Source organism: Ricinus communis, chromosome 1, assembly GCF_019578655.1.
Source record: "Ricinus communis isolate WT05 ecotype wild-type chromosome 1, ASM1957865v1, whole genome shotgun sequence".
Classification (NCBI taxonomy): domain Eukaryota; kingdom Viridiplantae; phylum Streptophyta; class Magnoliopsida; order Malpighiales; family Euphorbiaceae; genus Ricinus; species Ricinus communis.
In genome coordinates this window covers 17,217,028-17,237,334 of record NC_063256.1, presented here as the reverse complement: position 1 = coordinate 17,237,334, position 20,307 = coordinate 17,217,028, and the positions used below count along the sequence as shown (strand labels likewise).

The 20,307-nt window shown below is 39.2% G+C and overlaps 1 non-coding gene and 2 pseudogenes across 1 annotated transcript; all 3 read left to right on the top strand.

Annotated features, from left to right (window-relative positions):
- The first annotated feature begins 6,420 nt into the window (after positions 1–6,420).
- On the top strand, positions 6,421–6,527 carry LOC112536719. The gene has a single exon (XR_003080684.2). It is a non-coding gene; the product is annotated as a small nucleolar RNA R71 (small nucleolar RNA).
- A 7,003-nt stretch (positions 6,528–13,530) lies between these two features.
- Positions 13,531–13,630, top strand: LOC112536180 (annotated as a pseudogene).
- A 143-nt stretch (positions 13,631–13,773) lies between these two features.
- On the top strand, positions 13,774–13,880 carry LOC112536179 (annotated as a pseudogene).
- Positions 13,881–20,307: the final 6,427 nt, after the last annotated feature.

Below are 20,307 nucleotides of genomic sequence, written 5' to 3'. Positions count from 1 at the left end.
GCAAAGTTCTTCAACGAATCCATAGCTTGATTTCCCGCAAGGTAGAAGACTGTAATAATTTGATACAAATGTAGCTAACTTGTGCCAAACTTGTATTCAGTTTTGATGTCTTCACCAAGGATCATTCACCTAATCAAGCAAAGAATCTCTAACTCCCAACAAGACCCTTAAATAACTTGTACTTAAGAACCTTAATTATAAAGAATTAAAGGTTGTTTAACAAAAATAGGTTTAAATTAAATTAAGTTTGTAAAATACTAAGCCTTCATTTGATAAATTCACCAAGTTTATAAAAAACAAAAGAAGATAATTAACTCTAAAATAATCAATATTCAACAACCTTTACATAGAAATTTGTACTAGCTTATATAGGCCTTAAAAAACCTAATTCTATAATGATAAGGAAATAAATAATAATAAGACTAGGAATAAAACTTCTAAACTAAAAGGTTAACTTCAAATAAGACTCCTAACTATTAAAAGACTTCTTTAAATAAACAAATACTCTTAACATTCATCGAACCCAAGCCTATATCATTTGGGCTTAAGTAACATGTAACAAGCGGCCCATTCTTAGATATTGGACTCCAAATAGCTTGACTTGACTATTTTGGGCTTATCTTGACTTGTTCATGTCTCCATATGTTGGATTAAGTTGATAAGAGCACCCAATGTTTTGATTAAGCCCAATCTCACTTGGTCTTTGAATCTGACTAGGACTCCTAATTGTATTAGGATTCCTAGTGGAAATAGGATTCCTTTTGTCGCCTGAACTCCTAATATTATTAGGACTCCTTACTGGATTATAATTCCTTGTTGACGTAGGATTCCTTGAGCAAGTACCATCATTAGGATTCCTTGTTGGTGTAGAATTCCTTGTGCTACATGGGTTCTTACCATAATTAATCGAAAGCATCATGATTTCTCCCTTATGCGCGTGGATTTGCATCTCGTGCTGCTTGATCATTTAGTATGCTCCAATGCCACTCGTCAAGCTTGTCAATTGCATTCTCATGATTCCTTAATAAAAACAAGGGGAAATGGCTTAAAGAAACTAGGGTTTCTTACTCCTAATGGGCGACTACATAGTATTTTGGGAGTATTAGGTCTTTGTTTTTAGTTTTCTCTTTTAGTTAGGATGTTTATATATATCCTATCTGAGTTGTAATTCCTTAATAGCTTAGAATTAGGGTTTTCTAAAGGCTATAAAAGCCTAGTATGAATTTTCTAGTTCATTGATTAATGATTAATATATTTATGAGTTTATACCCTATTCTTAGTTCTTATTTAGACCTAATTCGAACTTATCAAGCAATTCATTGTTTGTAGCGTTCAAATTCGACTTAACAATTTAGAATCCATACTAAATTGTGGCGTCTTCTACCTCTAATACCTTAGGTTTGATAGTTTAATATACTTGAAGGGTCTAAGGTTTCCATTGATATGGTTCTAAAAAGATCTTGGGCAATGAAATTAAAATTGCATATGGGTCTAATCCTTTGATATAGGTTAGGTTCGTATCATTTGGTATTAGAGCTTTGCCTTCTAAATCAGTATATTCTTTTTGTCATCTTCTTTTGTCATTATTCTGTATTCAAATTTTGTTCAAATTAAAAAAAGAAAATCAATTTCATTCTTGTGATCTTATTTAAATCTGTCTTATGATTATTTATGATTAGTTGTTTGAATCACATCTTTACTTGTTCCAAATTCTTTAGTCAAGTGCCTTCAAAAAAAAAAAAAAGGAAAAAGAGCCAAGAAAAAATCAAAGAAAAGCAAATAACGTTGTTGTTGTCAACCGGCTCTACGATCGATTCTCAAAAAGAAAAAGAAAACAATTTCTACCTTTTGTTTTCTTCACTTGTTAAGCTTAGTTAGTCGTTTATTACCTTTGTTCTTGTGTCCTTCATTGTGTATAGGGTTATTCTTATTCATTAAGTCTATTTTAGTCTTCTTATTTTAGTGTTCTTGTGTGTGTTTTAAATCTGATTTGTTGGTTATTGAATAGTTAGAATTTTAGGTTGTTTGATAATTGATTGTTTTAGCCTTTATAAGAACCAAAGAGTAGAGATTGAGTGGTAAAAGGTGAGTAGTGACTTCACTATAAGGTAAAAGCCTATTTAAGTGAAACATGAGCATGATGATTTGCCGAAGCCAACCATGGCACAAGTTATGGAGCATTTAGAGCGTATAGGGAGGCAATTTTGAGATTTTGGTGATCGAGTGGAGAGGGTGGAAACAAATCAAAATGGCCCCAATAACAACGCCAACCACATAAACCAAAATGCACTTAGACAAGTTTATAGAGGGCGATGGCATGATGATGATAATGAGCCCGTTGATGATAATGAACAAAGGCATGAAAGGCAAGATAACAACTTTGGAGATATAAAGATGAAGATTCCTAAGTTCCAAGGTAAAGCCGATCCTGAAGCATACTTGGAATGGGAAAAGAAAGTAGATTTCATCTTTGATTGTCATAGCTACTCCGAAGAGAAAAAGGTAAAACTCGCAGCTGTTGAATTCAGAGATTATGCTATAATTTGGTGGGATCAATTTTTATTGAGTAGGAGGACAAATAGAGAAGCGCCTATTACTAGTTGGCAAGAGATGAAAACTATCATGAAGAAGAGATTCGTACCCTAACATTACTATAGAGATATATGCAGTCGAGATTGGTACAAGAATCTAAAAGTGTAGAGGAGTACTATCAAGAGATGGGAATTGCAACGATAAGAGGCAATGTAGAGGAGGAAAGAGAGGCAACTATGGCACGGTTCTTGAGTGGATTAAACAAGAACATTTTTATCTGTTAGAGTTCCAAGAATGTGTTGAGATGGAAGACATACTACATAAAGCCATCATGATTGAAAAGTAATGAAATAGTAAAATGACTAGATACAATTTGAAAAATACAACTTCCACATGGAAACCGAATTGGAAAGACGGTGACAAGAGCTTTTCCAAGCCCAAAGTAGATGTTAGCAAGAATGAGAAAGATTTGGGCAATAACACTAAAATGCAAGGTAAACCTGAAACTTCTAACACTAGATCTCAAAATATTAAGTGTTTTAAATGTTTGGGGCAGGGACATATTGCATCACAATATCCAAATAAGCATGTAATGGTGGCTACACAAAATGGTGATATTAAAAGTGATAGTGATGATGATGAAGAATGCATGCCCGAGCTTAAGGATACAAGTAACATAGATGAGCAAATTGGGCCTAACGGTGAGTTGTTTGTCATAAGACGTGCTCTTAATATGCAAGCAAAGGAAGAGAATGTAGTCCAAAGAGAGAACATCTTTCATGCTAGATGCCAAGTCCAACACAAGGTATGTATGATTATAGATGGGGGGAGTTATACCAATGTTGTTAGTGCTAGTTTAGTTGATAGGTTGCGTTTACCTACTACTAAACATCCAAAACCTATAGATTGTTATGGTTGAATGATTGTGAGGAAATAAAGGTTAACAAGCAAGCATTGATATCATTCTCTATTAGACATTATCATGATGAAGTGTTATGTGATGTCATTCCTATGCATGCTAGTAATATATTATTAGGACGTCCATGGCAATATGATATGCGAGTTGTGCATAATGGATTTTCAAATTGATATTCTTCTATGATGAACAACAAACCTATTACACTTATACCATTATCTCCTAAGCAGTTTTGTAAAAATAAAATAAAATAAAAAGGAAATTACATAAAGGGAAGAATTGGAGCAGAATTGGATGTCAAAGTTGCTGAAACAAGTCAAGTTCACGCATGAGGAAGCTGAACATGGCCGTGTTCCCAACATGTTCTGAAGAGCAAGCCGTGTTCCCAACACGGGCACCAAAACGGGCCATGTTCACGGCAGCTGGACGAATTAATTAAAAAGAAACAAAAGAGGGAAATGCAAAAGAAAGAAAAAGAAAGGAGGATGTCCCAAACTCTATTCTTTCTCTCTCTAAGGGTTTTCTGAGCTGGAACTAAGGAAAAAGGAGACTTGGACCAAGGTTTCAATTGGATTCTCTTCGAACATTGAAGATTGGGTGAGGTTCGTTGATTGGTTTCAATTCGAGCAAGAGGAACAAGAATCGATTCAAGACTGGGCAAGAGGAATTTGAGCTGTTTATTCTCATCCAAGGGTGTATTTGGGTTTCTCTACCTTTACTCATTGTTGTAATTGAATTTTTGTGGGTTTTGATAATGAACATGATTAGCTAAACTTGTTAACCCATTGGGGGTTCTTTATCTAGGGATTTTTGTACTTAACTTTTGAATTGAATATATTGATTTTCATTATTGGTTTGCAATGGAGTGCTTATTGATTTGTTCTTCATATTTTGTTGAATGATTATTGGAATTTGAATGTTCTTACGAAAGATGTTTAGGTTTGGATTGTCCTTTGCAACCTAGAATTCAATTCGCCTAGAGATAGGGTGTTCGTTCTACTGGATTGAGAATTAACAACTCTCAATAGTGTTAAATGGTACATAATGCTAATTTGGAAAATTAGAGTTAGGAAGAGATTTCAACCTAATTAATCTAAGTTAAGATGTTAGTGTCCTTGAGAAAGGTGTTAACTGCGTAGAGATTTTCCTACGGAAATTGAATTCAATCAATCAATTCCATCTTTAGTTTCCATTACCTAGAGACAAGGATTCCTAAGGAGTTATTCCTTAACTTGAATTAATTCTTGCCTAGTAGCCGTAGTTAGATAACAATTAGAGTAGCTTTAGTTCATTTCGTATTTAGCATTCAACACCATTCTTAAGATTAGATAACAGAGAAGATTGAGTAGGTTTAGGTTCACACGTTCTTTGGGGAATACGACACTTGGTACTCGCCGTTAGCTATACTCCACTAACAGGTACACTGCCTTAGGTCATAGTCTTGCTTTAGGATTTACCACTATCATGCTCATCTAACCAAGGCCCCCAAGAGAATGAAGAAGTGGGCGGATGGAAAGAAGAGTCACTCAGAGTTTGAGGAGGGAGACTTAGTGATGGTAAAGCTCCTTCCCCATCAAAGCCGAAGATTAGCTAAGGAACTTCAAGGACATAATCGAGGCATACAACGGGGATGCGACGAGGGTGTCACTAGAATGAGTGGGGGAGAATGTCACAGCCCGCAGATTTCCCCTTCTCGCATGAAGGTTCAGAGGCCCAAGAAGCCTCCAAAGTTCGCTATAAAGCAAGGGAGGATTCTATAACATTCTAGAATCATCTAGAAGAATCTGGAAGCATCTGGGACATTCTAGAATAATCTAGAAGCATGTATAATGTGTAGATAAGTATGAAAGTCTGTAGAACATTCTAGATATTTAATCTTAGCTATTAGATCAAATGTAATGACCAAGTAGAAATCAAGCAATTTCTCTCTCTAAAAGCTCTCTAAGCTTTCTTAAGCTCTCTTTTGTTCTTCTTGCTATCCTAGCTAGCATTTTGCCTATCATTTGAAGAGTAAGGCTGACTAGCTTACTTGTCTGAGGGGAGAAAGTAGCTAGTGCCGCACGGTTCATTGGTAGAAAGACCAAGCCCGTGACATCTTGCATGGGGTTGCGCCCAAACAGCTTTGGTTGGATCTTTCATCCATGTCTCAACCTCGCCCTCTACGGCCATAACAGCCGCATAAAATTCCGTCAATTCTTATTTGGGCCCGCGTTAGTTACGACTGGGGCTATTATAGGCTACACAACACCTTGATGCCTCACCTACAATAAGAAAATAAGCCCCATGTATGCCTAAAGCAAGGGCGATGCCCATGCTCCATTTTTAAATTTTTTCAAAAATGGGCCTCGGTGGGCCCACCGTGTTCCGGGAGATTTTTCGACATCCGGGACGAGGCGGAGGAGGTTGGGGTGTTTGCGGCCCAATTCCGTGGATATCGATGCCTATCTTGTAGTCCAAACATACTCCCGTGCCCAGGCTCCCCAGCCCCCCTTGGGTTGAGGCATCTTGCACCCCTCTAAAGAGGCTAAGAAGCATGTTGAAGTCTGTCACGAGGGGACATCACTATGTTCCACCCATCACACTCCCGCTTAAAAAATTCATTTTAAGAAATTTTAATTTGATTTTTTACACATATGTTAAGAATAATATAATATACCACTAGAAAAATTTTAAAAAATTTTTGAGCACATTTAGTATGAACCGGCATCTAAAGCTGGTCTAAGTTCTTAGTCAAAAGTTCCACTTGAGCTGCTAAGGTTATTGTGGAGTCTAACTGGTTGACCGTTCCTTGTTTTACCGGCAGACTCCTAGAGGATTGCGACTGATAGTTGTTCATGGCCATCTCCTCTATCAGGTTTTACGCCTGCTCCGTTGTCTTGCTGTTTAAAGCTCCACCTGCTGCAGCGTCCACCATTTGCTTCATAGCAAGGTTCAAACCGCTGTAAAAGGTCTGAACCTGCATCCGTACTGGTAGACCGTGGTGTGGACAACATCTCAACAAGTCTTTATACCTCTCCCAGGCGTTGTACATGCTCTCATCGTCTATCTGCACAAAAGAAGAAATATCATTTCTCAATTTAGCAGTTTTAGCTGGAGGAAAGTACTTGTAAAGGAAGTTTTTTAGCCAAAGATTTCCAGGTTATGATAGTGTGCGGCAGAAAGGACTGCAGCCATCTCTTTGCTCTATCCCTTAAAGAAAATGGAAATAATCTCAGCCAGATGGCATCATCGGTGGTTCTATTTATCTTGAAAGTGTCGCATATCTCCAAAAAGTTGGCTATATGGGCATTGGGATCCTCGCTTGGCAACCCCCCAAACTGTACACTATGTTGTACCATCTGGATCACATTTGGCTTTATCTCGAAATTATTAGCTGCCACTGCCGGTCTAAGTTTACTCGTTTATGTCCCATCCAATGATGGTCTAGCAAACTCATAAATCGTTCTGTTTGCATCCGCTGCGGCATTTCCATTGTGATTCTCCATCTCTTCTAGTTTATCAACAGTTACCTCAACCTTAATCTCTTCCTCTTCTAATTGCAAACGCTTCCTTAAGAGTCTGAGGGATCATTCTGGATCAGACAAAGGCTCTATAAGATCAGAGTTTGAGCTCCTGGTCACAAACTACCTACAAGTGGAATGTAGTGACAAAAGAACAACAATGGTTAAAACAATGAAAGAATAAAATAAAGCAAAATAAAGACAGAAAAGTAAATATGGCTAAATTAACAAAAACACAAGTTCGTTCTAGTTCACACAAAAAGTAACTCCCCGGCAACGGCGCCAAAAACTTGATAAGTTATGTACGTAGCTACAATTTAAGCCAGTGAACCTATCGATGCAGACTAGCACAAATGGTGAGTATCAAGGTCGTATTCTCAGGAAAGGGTGAACCTAGACCTACTCTAGCGTCTTATGTTATTTAACCTAAAGAAATCAATGAAGTGTTGTTCTATGATCAATTATGGACAAACAAGTAATTAAATGTCAAATTATCTGAAAGGATTTAGGAAAATTCTTGAAGGAAAAGCAAACCCTAGGGGACCTAATTTAATTGGATTTTTGTAAAGATAAAGATTAAATTGATTATCAATTGTAATTACCCGTGGACGAAGTCTTAACTGAATTCGATCTCCCTCTCGAGATAACTGAATTCCTAAACCTAATAACCTAAAGTTGGAATCTTTTCCTAACGATCGATTATTCGATTAGCATTAAGGTCTAACCCGCCTCTATTAAGCTTTGATAATTCTTAATCCGGCTAGTCAATTACCCTTATCTCTAAGTGATTATTAACCAGTTCTTGCTATTCAGTTTTCCGATTACTAAATGAATCTCTCAATTACATAAAGCAATCTAAATTCCACCATTCACAACATCTCATGAATAAAGTGACTTCTCATTGATAATAAAAGCAAGAAGAATTACCCAATTGGGTTCAACAATTTAGCTACTCATATTAATAAGCATCACAAAATAAAAATTAAAATCAGAAAAGTAAATTAAAGGCATGTACACCCTTCTCTTTCAAGTAGGATGAGAAACCCTAATTTTCCAATTCAAAATATCAAACCCTAATTTGCCTCTTGAATGCTCCCAAATCTTGTCTTGATCTTCAAATCGATGTTGAAACAAGTGTAATCCTTCCTTCAATTAATGAAATTGATCTCCCAAAGTCGACAATTGAGGTCTAAAAACAAATGAATTGAGTGTGTATATTGGAAATCAAGTCAGAAAATTGAACCTTCATTCACCAATTCGCTTTTGCCTATATAGTCCCTTCAACACGGCCGTGGTCGAGCCTGTGCTGGTCAGCATGGGCGGAGTCCAGGCCGTGCTGAACCTGCGCATTTAGCTGTGTTGACCTCTTCCAAGCTGTGCCTAAGTCGGTGCTGAGCCACCATGGGCTGTGGTAGAGGCCATGGTGCCTACAAAAACCGTGCCAAAATGGCACTTCTGGGGGTAGCTTCTTGATAATTTAGCACGGCCGGAGTCCAGGCCGTGCTCAACCCTCAGAATGCTAGTCCTTGCTCAATTTGATGGATTCTAGTACGTAATTGCATGTATTTCCCTCGATTGCTGACAATGTCCTTCGATATTGACTTAAAACTTGAAAGGAATCAAAAGACAGGTGATTCTAGCATAAAACGAGATAATTATACACAAGAATGTAAACAATTGGGCATGTAAATATGTGTTATATGATGCCTATCAATGGGCCCCTGCTGCGTTGCCGAAAAATCTTTACGGGCCCAAAGGCGAGGATTCCTGCGTGCGGCGCCCGTCGGGCGGCATCGCATGCCCGCTAGCCTCCACTGGCGAGCCAACCCACATGCACTAGCCAGTTGGCATAAAATCCTCGTGTGCCAGCCAGCGCGCCCGTCGGGCCAGTTGGTGAGGAATCCTTGCATGCCAGCCCCCTATTGCCGAGGCAGCACGCCCATCAGGCCAGTTGGCAAGAATCCTCGCATGCTAGACAGCTAATGCTAGCAAGCCAGCTCGCCCGTCGGGCGGTCTGTTGGCGAGAATCCTCGCATGCCAGGTAGCCACTACTAGAGAGCCAGCGCGTCCGCCGGGCCAGTTGGCAAGGAATCCTCGCGTGCCAGCCCCCCATTGCCGAGGCAGCGCACCCATCGGGCCTGTTGGAGAGAATCCTCTCACGCTAGCCAATCACTGCTGGTGAGCCAGCGCACCCGTCGGGCAAGTTGTCAAGGAATCCTCACGTGCCAGCCCCCTATTGCCGAAAGATGTAAAATTTTGAAAAAAAGTTAAAAATAAAGAGAAATAAATCACCTAGATCGGACGACTGAGCTAATAGTTATGACCTGTCCAAGTTTTTTAATCACTAATTAAAATGCTACACGTGGTGGGCCTTGCAAAATGCACCCTACTTGGGCTTGGGGACTAAAAGTTGTGAAAAATCTTATTAGTATTAGCCTACTTACATATGTGCCCATCATTTTCTTCTTCACAAATTAGGTCTATATACAATAAAAGTGATGCCTTTCTGCTTCTATTATCTATTCTGTCTTCTTTCCTTTCCTAAGATTCTTGAATCTTCTCTGTGCCTTATATTTGGTAAGCACACGTCCAATCCTGTAGCTATTATTCCTTCCTTCTCCACAAAATCACAGGATGATAATTTTTATATCTATTTCTTGCCTTGGGAATTATACTTATGATGGCTATGTAAGTTAGAGGTGAAATTCTTATATTTATGAAAGACGAACAACTGCGAAAGCATTTGCCAAGGATGTTTTCATTAATCAAGAACGAAAGTTGGGGGCTCGAAGACGATCAGATACCGTCCTAGTCTCAACCATAAACGATGCCGACCAGGGATAGGCGGATGTTGCTTTTAGGACTCTGCCGGCACCTTATGAGAAATCAAAGTCTTTGGGTTTTGGGGGGAGTATGGTCGCAAGGTTGAAACTTAAAGGAATTGATGGAAGGGCACCGCTCGAAGTGGAGCCTGCGGCTCAATTTGACTCAACACAGGGAAACTTACCAGGTCCAGACATAGTAAGGATTGACAGACTGAGAGCTCTTCCTTGATTCTATGGGTGGTGGTGCACGACCGTTCTTAGTTGGTGGAGCAATTTTTCTGGTTAATTCTGTTAACAAATGAGACCTTAGCCTGCTAACTAGCTATACGGAGGTATCCCTCTGTGGCTACCTTCTTAGAGGGACTATGGCCTTCTAAGCCAAGGAAGTTTGAGGGAATAACAGGTCTGTGATGCCCTTAGATGCTCTAGGCTGCACGCGCGCTACACTAATGTATTCAACGAGTCTATAGCCTTGGCCGACAAGCCCGGATAATCTTTGAAATTTCATCTTGGTGGGGATAGATCATTGCAATTGTTAGTCTTCAATGAGGAATTCCTAGTAAGCTTGAGTCATCAGCTCGCGTTGACTACCTCCCTGCCCTTTGTACACACCGCCCGTTGCTCCTACTGATTGAATGGTCCGGTGAAGTGTTCAGATCATGGCGACGTAGGTAGTTCACCGTCGGCAACATCGCGAGAAATCCATTGAACCTTATCATTTATAGGAAGGAAAAGTCGTAATAAGGTCTCTGTAGGTGAACCTGCGAAAGGATCATTATCGAAACCTGCCTTGCAGGTGAACATGTCTACTAATTGCAAGGGGTAGTGGGGGTCGCCATGCCCCCAGTCCCCCGATGTTGGCGAGAGGGGTGTGTTGGGGCTTTGCCCTCGCTTCTCTGTCATCGGCTGTACAACCAACCTCGGCGCAGGACGCGCCAAGGAAAATTAAATGAAAAGAGCATGCTGCTATAGGCCTCGGAAACGATGTGCCTTAGGCACGCGTCCCCCTCTTTCGAGAACCATAATGACTCTCGGCAACGGATATCTCAGCTCTCGCATCGATGAAGAATGCAACAAAATGCGATACTTTGTGTGAATTGCAGAATCCCGTGAATCATCAAGTTTTTGAACGCAAGTTACGCCTGAAGTCTTTCGGCCGAGGGCACGCCAGCCTGGGTGTCACGGAATCGAGAGCTCCAAGTGGGCCATTTTTGGTAAGAAGAACTGGTGATGTGGGATGAACTGGAAGCCGGGTTATTGTGCCCAACTGCATGCTAACCTAGAACCCACAAAGGGTGTTGGTCGATTAAGACAGTAGGACGGTGGTCATGGAAGTCGAAATCCGCTAAGGAATGTGCAACAACTCACCTTCTGAATCAACTAGCCCAAAAATGGATGGCACTTAAGCGCGTGACCTATACCCGGCGGTCGGGGCAAGAGCCAGGCCCCAATGAGTAGGAGGGCGTGGCGATCGCTACAAAACCTAAGGCGTGAGCTCGAGTAGAGTGACTGTCGATGCAAATCTTAGTGGAAGTAGCAAATATTCAAATGAGAACTTTGAAGGGCAAAGAGGGGAAAGGTTCCATGTGAACGGCACTTAGACATGGGTTAGTCGATCCTAAGAGGCAGGGAAGCCTGGTCAAGTCATGCGAACTTTGAAAGGGAATCGGTTAAAATTCCGGCAAGGGATGTATGCGACGGGCAACGCAGCGTCGTGGAGAGTCTGAGGCGTTGGCGGAGGCCTCGGGAAGAGTTATCTTTTCTATTTAAAAGCTCACCCACCCTGGAAACGACTCAGTCTGAGGTAGAGTCCAGTGGTGGAAAAACCGCACATAGCGGTATCCGGTCGCGCCTCCGTGACCCGTGAAAATCTGAAGGACCGAGTGCCATCCACACCCGGTCGTACTCATAACTACATCAGGTGTCCAAGGTGAACAGCCTTTGGTCAATGGAACAATGTAGGCACAGGAAGTCGGTAAAATGGATCCGGGGGTCCCAGTCACGAACCCGTCAGCTGTCGGCGGACTGCTCGAGCTGCTCCAGTGGCGAGTGCGAGTGGCTGCGTGTTAGCCGGGGGACAGACTAGGAACAGCCTCTTCGGGGGCCTTCCCCGAGTGTCAAATAGTCGACTCAGAACTGGTACGGACAAGGGGAATCTGACTGTTTAATTAAAACAAAGCATTACGATGGTCCCTACGGATGCTCACGTAATGTGATTTCTGCCTAGTGCTCTAAATGTCAAAGTGAAGAAATTCAACCAAACGTGGGTAAACGGCGGGAGTAACTATGACTATCTTAAGGTAGCCAAATGCCTCGTCATCTAATTAGTGACGCACATGAATGGATTAACGAGATTCCCAGTGTCCTTGTCTACTATCCAGCAAAACCAAAGCCAAGGGAACAGGCTTGGCGGAATCAACAGGGAAAGTAGACCCTATTGAGCTTGACTCTAGTCCTACTTTGTGAAATGACTTGAGAGGTGTAGGATAAGTGGGAGCCTTAACCGGCAACAGTGAAATACCACTACTTTTAACGTTATTTTACTTATTCCGTGAATCAGAAGCGGGGTTATGCCCCTCCTTTTGGACCTAAGGTCGCTTCGGCAGCCGATCCAAGCAGAAGACATTGTCAAGTGAGGTGTTTGGCTGGGGCAGCACATCTGTTAAAAGATAACGCAGGTGTCCTAAGATGCGCTCAATGAGAACAGAGATCTCGTATGGAACAAAAGGGTAAAAGCTCATTTGATTTTGATTTCCAATACGAATACGAACCATGAAAGCGTGGCCTATCGATCCTTTAGACCTTCGGAATTTAAAGCTGGAGGTGTTAGAAAAGTTACCACAGGGATAACTGGCTTGTGGCAGCCAATCGTTCATAGCGACGTTGCTTTTTGATCCTTCGATGTCGGCTCTTCCTATCATTGTGAAGCAGAATTCACCAAGTGTTGGATTATTCACCCACCAATAGGGAACGTGAGCTGGGTTTCGACCGTCGTGAGATAGGTTAGTTTTACCCTACTGATGATTGTGTCGCAATGGTAACTCAACGTAGTACGAGAGGAACCATTGATTCGCACAATTGGTCATCGTGCTTGGTTGGAAAGCCGATTGCGTGGCTGCCGATTATTTGGATTATGATTTGAGCCTCTGAGTCGGTCCGGGCCGGGCGACACGTTGTCCGTCGCTTACCGAGGCCGATGGTAGGGCCCTATTTTCTCGAAGGCACGTGTTGTTGGCTAAGCCCTCGCGGTGGGGCGAGCAGCGGGCGCGAATACAATTTCCGCCGGCGGTTTGAATCCTTCTGGGCGACTTAAATCACGCTGACGGGGTATTATAAGTGGCAGAGTGGCCTTGCTGCCACGATCCACTGAGATTCAGCCCTTCGTCGCTCCGATTCGTCCCTCCCCTCCTCCCTACACGCAAAATCAAAACCAATTTATTCTTAAAAAAAGGGCCTTGAGGTTCCACTCTCTAAGGTCCGAAAATCCTCCAAGTCCTAAAATCCTAAGTAATTCCACAAACTCAGTGGACTTGAGAACACATTTAAATTCTAGCCAGTACTACATGCAAGTCCCCCACACTATACCGCACGGGGGCCAAGTCCCAAAATCCTAAGTAATTCTACAAACTCAGTGAACTTGAGCACACATCCAAGTTCTATTCTAGCCAGTGCTGTATGCAAGTCCCCCACACTATGGATGCTTAAAAAATCAATTAATTATTTCAAAGTGGTTGAGTAAATTAGATAGAAAAAGAGATGGGAGGTGATGATTATTTCCCCAAATGATCGAAGCTGAATATATTGAGCGATTTTTCTCTCAATATATTTTAGGAGTCCAAGCCAGATTTCTGATCCTTCTCTATTTCTGTTTTGTCATACTAAAATTATTTATTTAAAGTTTTTCTTTATTGAGTTAAAGAGAAAATGGGTTTTTAAATTGAAATTCTATCATATGATAGAGAAATAATTAATTAGTTAGTATCACTTAGAATGGGATGGGATGGAAGTGATGATTATTTCCCCATATGATCGACGCTGAACAAACTGAGCATTTTTATTTCTCTTTCTCTTTATTAAAAGAGAATTCAAGCCAGGAAACTGATCCATCTCTCATTCTAATTAAATTGTGTTTAATTCAGTAGTATTTGCTATCAGTGGATTTATCATTGGTTTATGATAAATTATTGGATTAGCCAGTTCCTCTTGAGCTTAAATCTGTTTTGGGTCTTTGGTTCTAAAGAAATTTGAACTCTAAGGAACCTGTTCCTTTGAAAATTTCTCGAGGAACCGCATTATAGGATTGGAGAATACTTTGAAAATTTCTCGAGGAACCACATCACAGCCCAAAAAATCATTCGAACTAAGAATCACGTGCAATGTCATAGGGGTGTGCTCCCAGCCAAAAAGTGCATAATTTTGACTATATTCGGCATAAACGTCCCTAAGCGAGCAACTTTGCTTCGAAACTTTCCTTCGCCCATACTGCATCGCCGAAAAATCCTGACGGACCCGTTCTACGTCGTTGATAAATCCTGACGGGCCCGCTGCCGAGAGCATCGCACGCCCGCCAGCCACCACTAGCGAGCTAGCTCGCATGCATAGGCTCGTTGGCATAAATCCTACTTTGCCCGGTCCACCATTGCCGGCGGTCGCCCATCGAACTGTTGGTGAGAATCCTCGCCTCGAGCGACCCGCAAAATCGGTATAGTTGGCGAGGAATCCTAGCATGCCAGTCCCCCATTGCCGAGGCAGCGCACCCATCGGGCCTATTGGCGAGAATCCTCGCACGCCAGCCAGCGTGCCCGTCTGGCCAGTTGGTGAGGAATCCTTGCGTGCCAGCCCCCTATTGCAGAGGCAGCACGCCCATCGGGCTCGTTAGCGAGAATATTTACAAGCGCAGGCCCGTTGGTAGCGCATCCTCGTAGCCTAGCACTCGCGTTGGCCAGCATCCTCGCAGCCTAGCGCTCGCGTTGGCCAGCATCCTCATATTGACAAATATACCACTCTTACAGGGTTGTTTTCTCATATTGATAAATATACCACTTTTTTGGGGTTGTTTTCTTATGTTAAAAGATATACCTCTCTTACGGGGTTGTTTTCTAATATTGACAAATATACCCCTCTTACGGGGTTATTTTCTAATATTGACAAATATTCCACTTTTTTAGGATTGCTTTCTCATGTTGAAAGAAATACCCCTCTTACGGTGTTGTTTTCTAATATTGATAAATATAACACTCTTATGGGGTTGTTTTCTCATATTGACAAATATACCACTTTTTTGTGGCTGTTTTCTAATGTCGAAAGATATACCCCTCTTACGGGGTTGTTTTCTAATATTGATAAATTTAACACTCTTACGGGGCTGTTTTCTCATATTGACAAATATACCACTTTATTGGGGTTGTTTTCTCATGTCGAAAGATATACCCCTCTTACGGGGTTATTTTCTAATATTGATAAATATAACACTCTTACAGGGTTGTTTTCACATATTGACAAATGTACCACATTTTTTAGGTTGTTTTCTCATGTTGAAAGATATGCACCTCTTACGGGTTATTTTCTAATATTGATAAATATAACACTCTTATGGGGTTGTTTTCTCATATTGACAAATATACCACTTTTTTGGGTTGTTTTCTCAAGTGGAAAGATATACCCCTCTTACGGGGTGGTTTTCTAATATTGGCAAATATACCCCTCTTACGGGGTTATTTTCTAATATTGACAAATATTTCACTTTTCTAGGATTGATTTCTCATGTGGAAAGATATACCCCTCTTACGGGGTTATTTTCTAATATTGATAAATAAAACACTCTTACGGGGTTGTTTTCTAATATTGACAAATATTCTACTTTTCCTGGATTGATTTCTCATGTTGAAAGATATACCCCTCTTATGGGGTTGTTTTCTAATATTGATAAATATAACACTCTTATGGGATTGTTTTCTCATATTGACAAATATACCACTTTTTTGGGGTTGTTTTCTCATGTCGAAAGATATACCCCTCTTACGAGATTGTTTTCTAATATTGATAAATATAACACTCTTACGGGGTTGTTTTCTCATATTGACAAATGTACCACTTTTTGTTGTTGTTTTCGCATGTCGAAAGATATACCCCACTTACGGTGTTATTTTCTAATATTGACAAATGTACCCCTCTTACGGGGCTGTCTTCTAATATTGATAAATATAACACTCTTACGGGGTTGTTTTCTCATATTGACAAATGTACCACTTTTTTGTTGTTGTTTTCGCATGTCGAAAGATATACCCCATTTACGGGGTTGTTTTCTAATATTGACAAATGTACCCCTCTTACGGGGTTGTTTTCTAATATTGATAAATGTAACACTCTTATGGGGTTTTTTTCTCATATTGACAAATATACCACTTTTTTGGGGTTGTTTTCTCATGTGGGAAGATATACCCCTCTTACGGGGTTGTTTTCTAATATTGATAAATATAACACTCTTATGGGGCTGTTTTCTCATATTGACAACTATACCACTTTTTTGGGGTTGTTTTCTCATGTCCAAAGATATACCTCACATACGAGGTTGTTTTCTAATATTAACAAGTATACCCCTCTTACAGGGTTACTTTCTAATATTGACAAATATACCCCTCTTTCGGGGTTATTTTCTAATATTGACAAATATACCCCTCTTACGGCGTTGTTTTCTAATATTGATAAATATACTCCTCTTACGGGGTTGTTTTGTCGTATTAAAAAATAAACCACTTTTTTGGGGTTGTAATCTCATGTTGAAAGATATACCCCTCTTACGAGGTTGTTTTCTAATATTGACAAATATAACACTCTTACGGGTTTATTTTCTCATATTGACAAACATAACAGTTTTCTGTGGTTTTTTTCTCATGTTAAAAGATATACCCCTCTTACGGGGTTGTTTTCTGATATTGACAAATATACCCCTCTTACACGGTTGTTTTCTAATATAGACAAATATAACCATCTTACGGGGTTGTTTTCTAATATTAACAAATATACCCCACTTTTTTGTTGTTGTTTTCTCATGTTGAAAGATATACTCCTCTTACAGGGTTGTTTTCTAATATTGATAAATATACCCCTCTTACGGGGTTGTTTCTCATATTGACAAATATACCACTTTTTGGGGGTTGTTTTCTCATGTCGAAAGACATACCCGACTTACGAGGTTGTTTTCTAATATTGAAAAATATACCCCTTGTACGGGGTTGTTTTCTAATATTGATAAATATACCACATTTCTCGGGTTGTTTTCTCATGTTGAACGATATACCCCTCTTACGGAGTTGTTTTCTAATATGGATAAATATAACAATGTTACGGGGTTGTTTTCTGATATTTATAAATATACCACTTTTTTGGAGTTGTTTTCTCGTGTTGAAAGATACACCCCACTTATGGGGTTGTTTTCTAATATTGACAAATATACCCCTCTTATGAGGTTGTTTTCTAATATTGACAAATATACCACTTTTTTATTATTTTTTTCTCATGTTGAAAGATATACCCCACATACGGGGTTGTTTTCTAATATTAACAAGTATACCCCTCTTACAGGGTTATTTTCTAATATTGAAAAATATACCCCTCTTACGGGGTTATTTTCTAATATTGACAAATATACTCCTCTTACGGCGTTGTTTTCTAATATTGATAAATATACTCCTCTTACGAGGTTGTTTTGTCGTATTAAAAAATAAACCACTTTTTTGGGGTTGTAATCTCATGTTGAAAGATATACCCCTCTTACGAGGTTGTTTTCTAATATTGACAAATATAACACTCTTACGGGTTTATTTTCTCATATTAACAAACATAACAGTTTTCTGTGGTTGTTTTCTAATGTTAAAAGATATACCCCTCTTACGGGGTTGTTTTTTGATATTGACAAATATACCACTCTTACAGGGTTGTTTTCTAATGTTGACAAATATACCCCTCTCACAGTGTTGTTTTCTAGTATTGACAAATATAACCATCTTTCGGGGTTGTTTTCTAATATTAACAAATATACCCCACTTTTTTGTTGTTGTTTTCTCATGTTGAAAGATATACTCCTCTTACAGGGTTATTTTCTAATATTGATAAATATACCCCTCTTACGGGGTTGTTTCTCATATTGACAAACATACCACTTTTTTGGGGTTGTTTTCTCATGTCGAAAGACATACCCGACTTACGAGGTTGTTTTCTAATATTGAAAAATATACCCCTCTTACGGGATTATTTTCTAATATTACCAAATATACCCCTCTTACAAGGTTGTTTTCTCGTAGTAAAAAATATACCACTTTTTTTGTGTTTTTTTTCTCATGTTGAAAGATATACCCCTCGTACGGGGTTGTTTACTAATATTGACAAACATACCTCTCTTACGGGGTTCTTTTCTCATATTGATAAATATACCATATTTCTCGAGTTGTTTTCTCATGTTGAACGATATACCCCTCTTACGGGGTTGTTTTCTAATATGGATAAATAAAACAATGTTACGGGGTTGTTTTCTCATATTTACAAGTATACCACTTTTTTGGAGTTGTTTTCTCATGTTGAAAGATACACCCCACTTATGGGGTTATTTTCTAATATTGACAAATATACCCCTCTTACGAGGTTGTTTTCTAATATTGAGAAATATACCACTTTTTTATTATTGTTTTCTCATGTTGAAAGATATACCCCTCTTGCGGGGTTGTTTTCTAATATTGATAAATATAACACTCGTACGGGTTTGTTTTCTCATATTGACAAATGTACCAGTTTTTTGGGGTTGTTTTCGCATGTCAAAAGATATACTCCGCTTACTGGGTTGTTTTCTAATAATGACAAATATACCTCTCTTACGGGGTTGTTTTCAAATATACCACTTTTTTAGGATTGTTTTTCTCATGTTGAAAGATATACCCCTCTTATGGGGTTGTTTTGTAATATTGATAAAAATAACACTCTTATGGGGTTGTTTTCTCATATTGACAAATATACCACTTTTCTGTGGTTGTTTTCTCACGTGGAAAGATATACTACTCTTTAGGGGTTGTTTTCTAATATTGATAAATATAACACTCTTGCGGGGTTGTTTTCTCAAATTGACAAATATACCACTTTTTTGGGGTTGTATTCTCATGTCGAAAGATAAACACCAATTATGAGGTTGTTTTCTAATATTGAAAAATATACCCCTCTTACGGGGTTGTTTTCTAATATTGCCAAATATACCCCTCCGACGAGGTTGTTTTCGCGTATTAAAAAATATAGCACTTTCTTGGCATTATTTTCTGATGTTGAAAGATATACCCCTCTTAGAGGGTTGTTTTCTAATATTGACAAATATACCTCTCTGACGGGGTTGTTTTCTCTTATTGACAAATATACCACATTTCTGGGGTTGTTTTCTTATGTTGAAAGATATACCCCTCTTACGGGGTTGTTTTCTAATATGGATAAATATAACAATGCTGTAGGGTTGTTTTCTCATATTTACTAATATACCACTTTTTTGGAGTTGTTTTCTAATGTTGAAAGATACAACCCTCTTATGGGGTTGTTTTCTAATATTGAAAAATATACCCCTCTTACGGGGTTGTTTTCTAATATTGACAAATATTCCACTTTTTTAGGATTGTTTTCTCATGTTGAAAGATATACCCCTCTTACGGGGTTGTTTTCTAATATTGATAAATATACCCCTCATATGGGGTTGTTTTCTCATATTGACAAATATACAACTTTTTTGTGGTCGTTTTCTCATGTGGAAAAATATACCCCTCTTACGGAGTTGTTTTCTAATATTGATAAATATAACACTCTTACGGGGATGTTTTCTCATATTAACAAATATACCACTTTTTTGGGGTTGTTCTCTCATGTCGAAAGATATACCCCTCTTACGGGGTTGTTTTCTAATATTGATAAATTTAACACTCTTACTAGGTTGTTTTCTCATATTGATAAATGTACCACTTTTTTGGGGTTGTTTTCTCATATTGAAAGATATACCCCTCTTACAAGGTTGTTTTCTAATATTGATAAATATAACACTCTTATGGGGTTGTTTTCTCATAGTGACAAATATACCACTTTTCTGTGGTTGTTTTCTCATGTGGAAAGATATACCCCTCTTACGGGGTAGTTTTCTAATATTGACAAATATTTCACTTTTCTAGGATTGATTTCTCATGTTGAAATATATACCCCTCTTACGGGGTTGTTTTATAATATTGATAAATATAGCACTCTTATGGGATTGTTTTCTCATCTTGACAAATATACCACTTTTCTGTGGTTGTTTTCTCTTGTGGAAAGATATACCCCTCTTACGGGGTTGTTTTCTAATATTGATAAATATAACACTCTTACGGGGCTGTTTTCTCATATTGACAAATATACTACTGTTTTAGGGTTATTTTCTCATGTCGAAAGATATACCCCTCTTACGGGGTTATTTTCTAATATTGATAAATATAACACTCTTACGGGTTTGTTTTCTCATATTGACAAATGTACCACT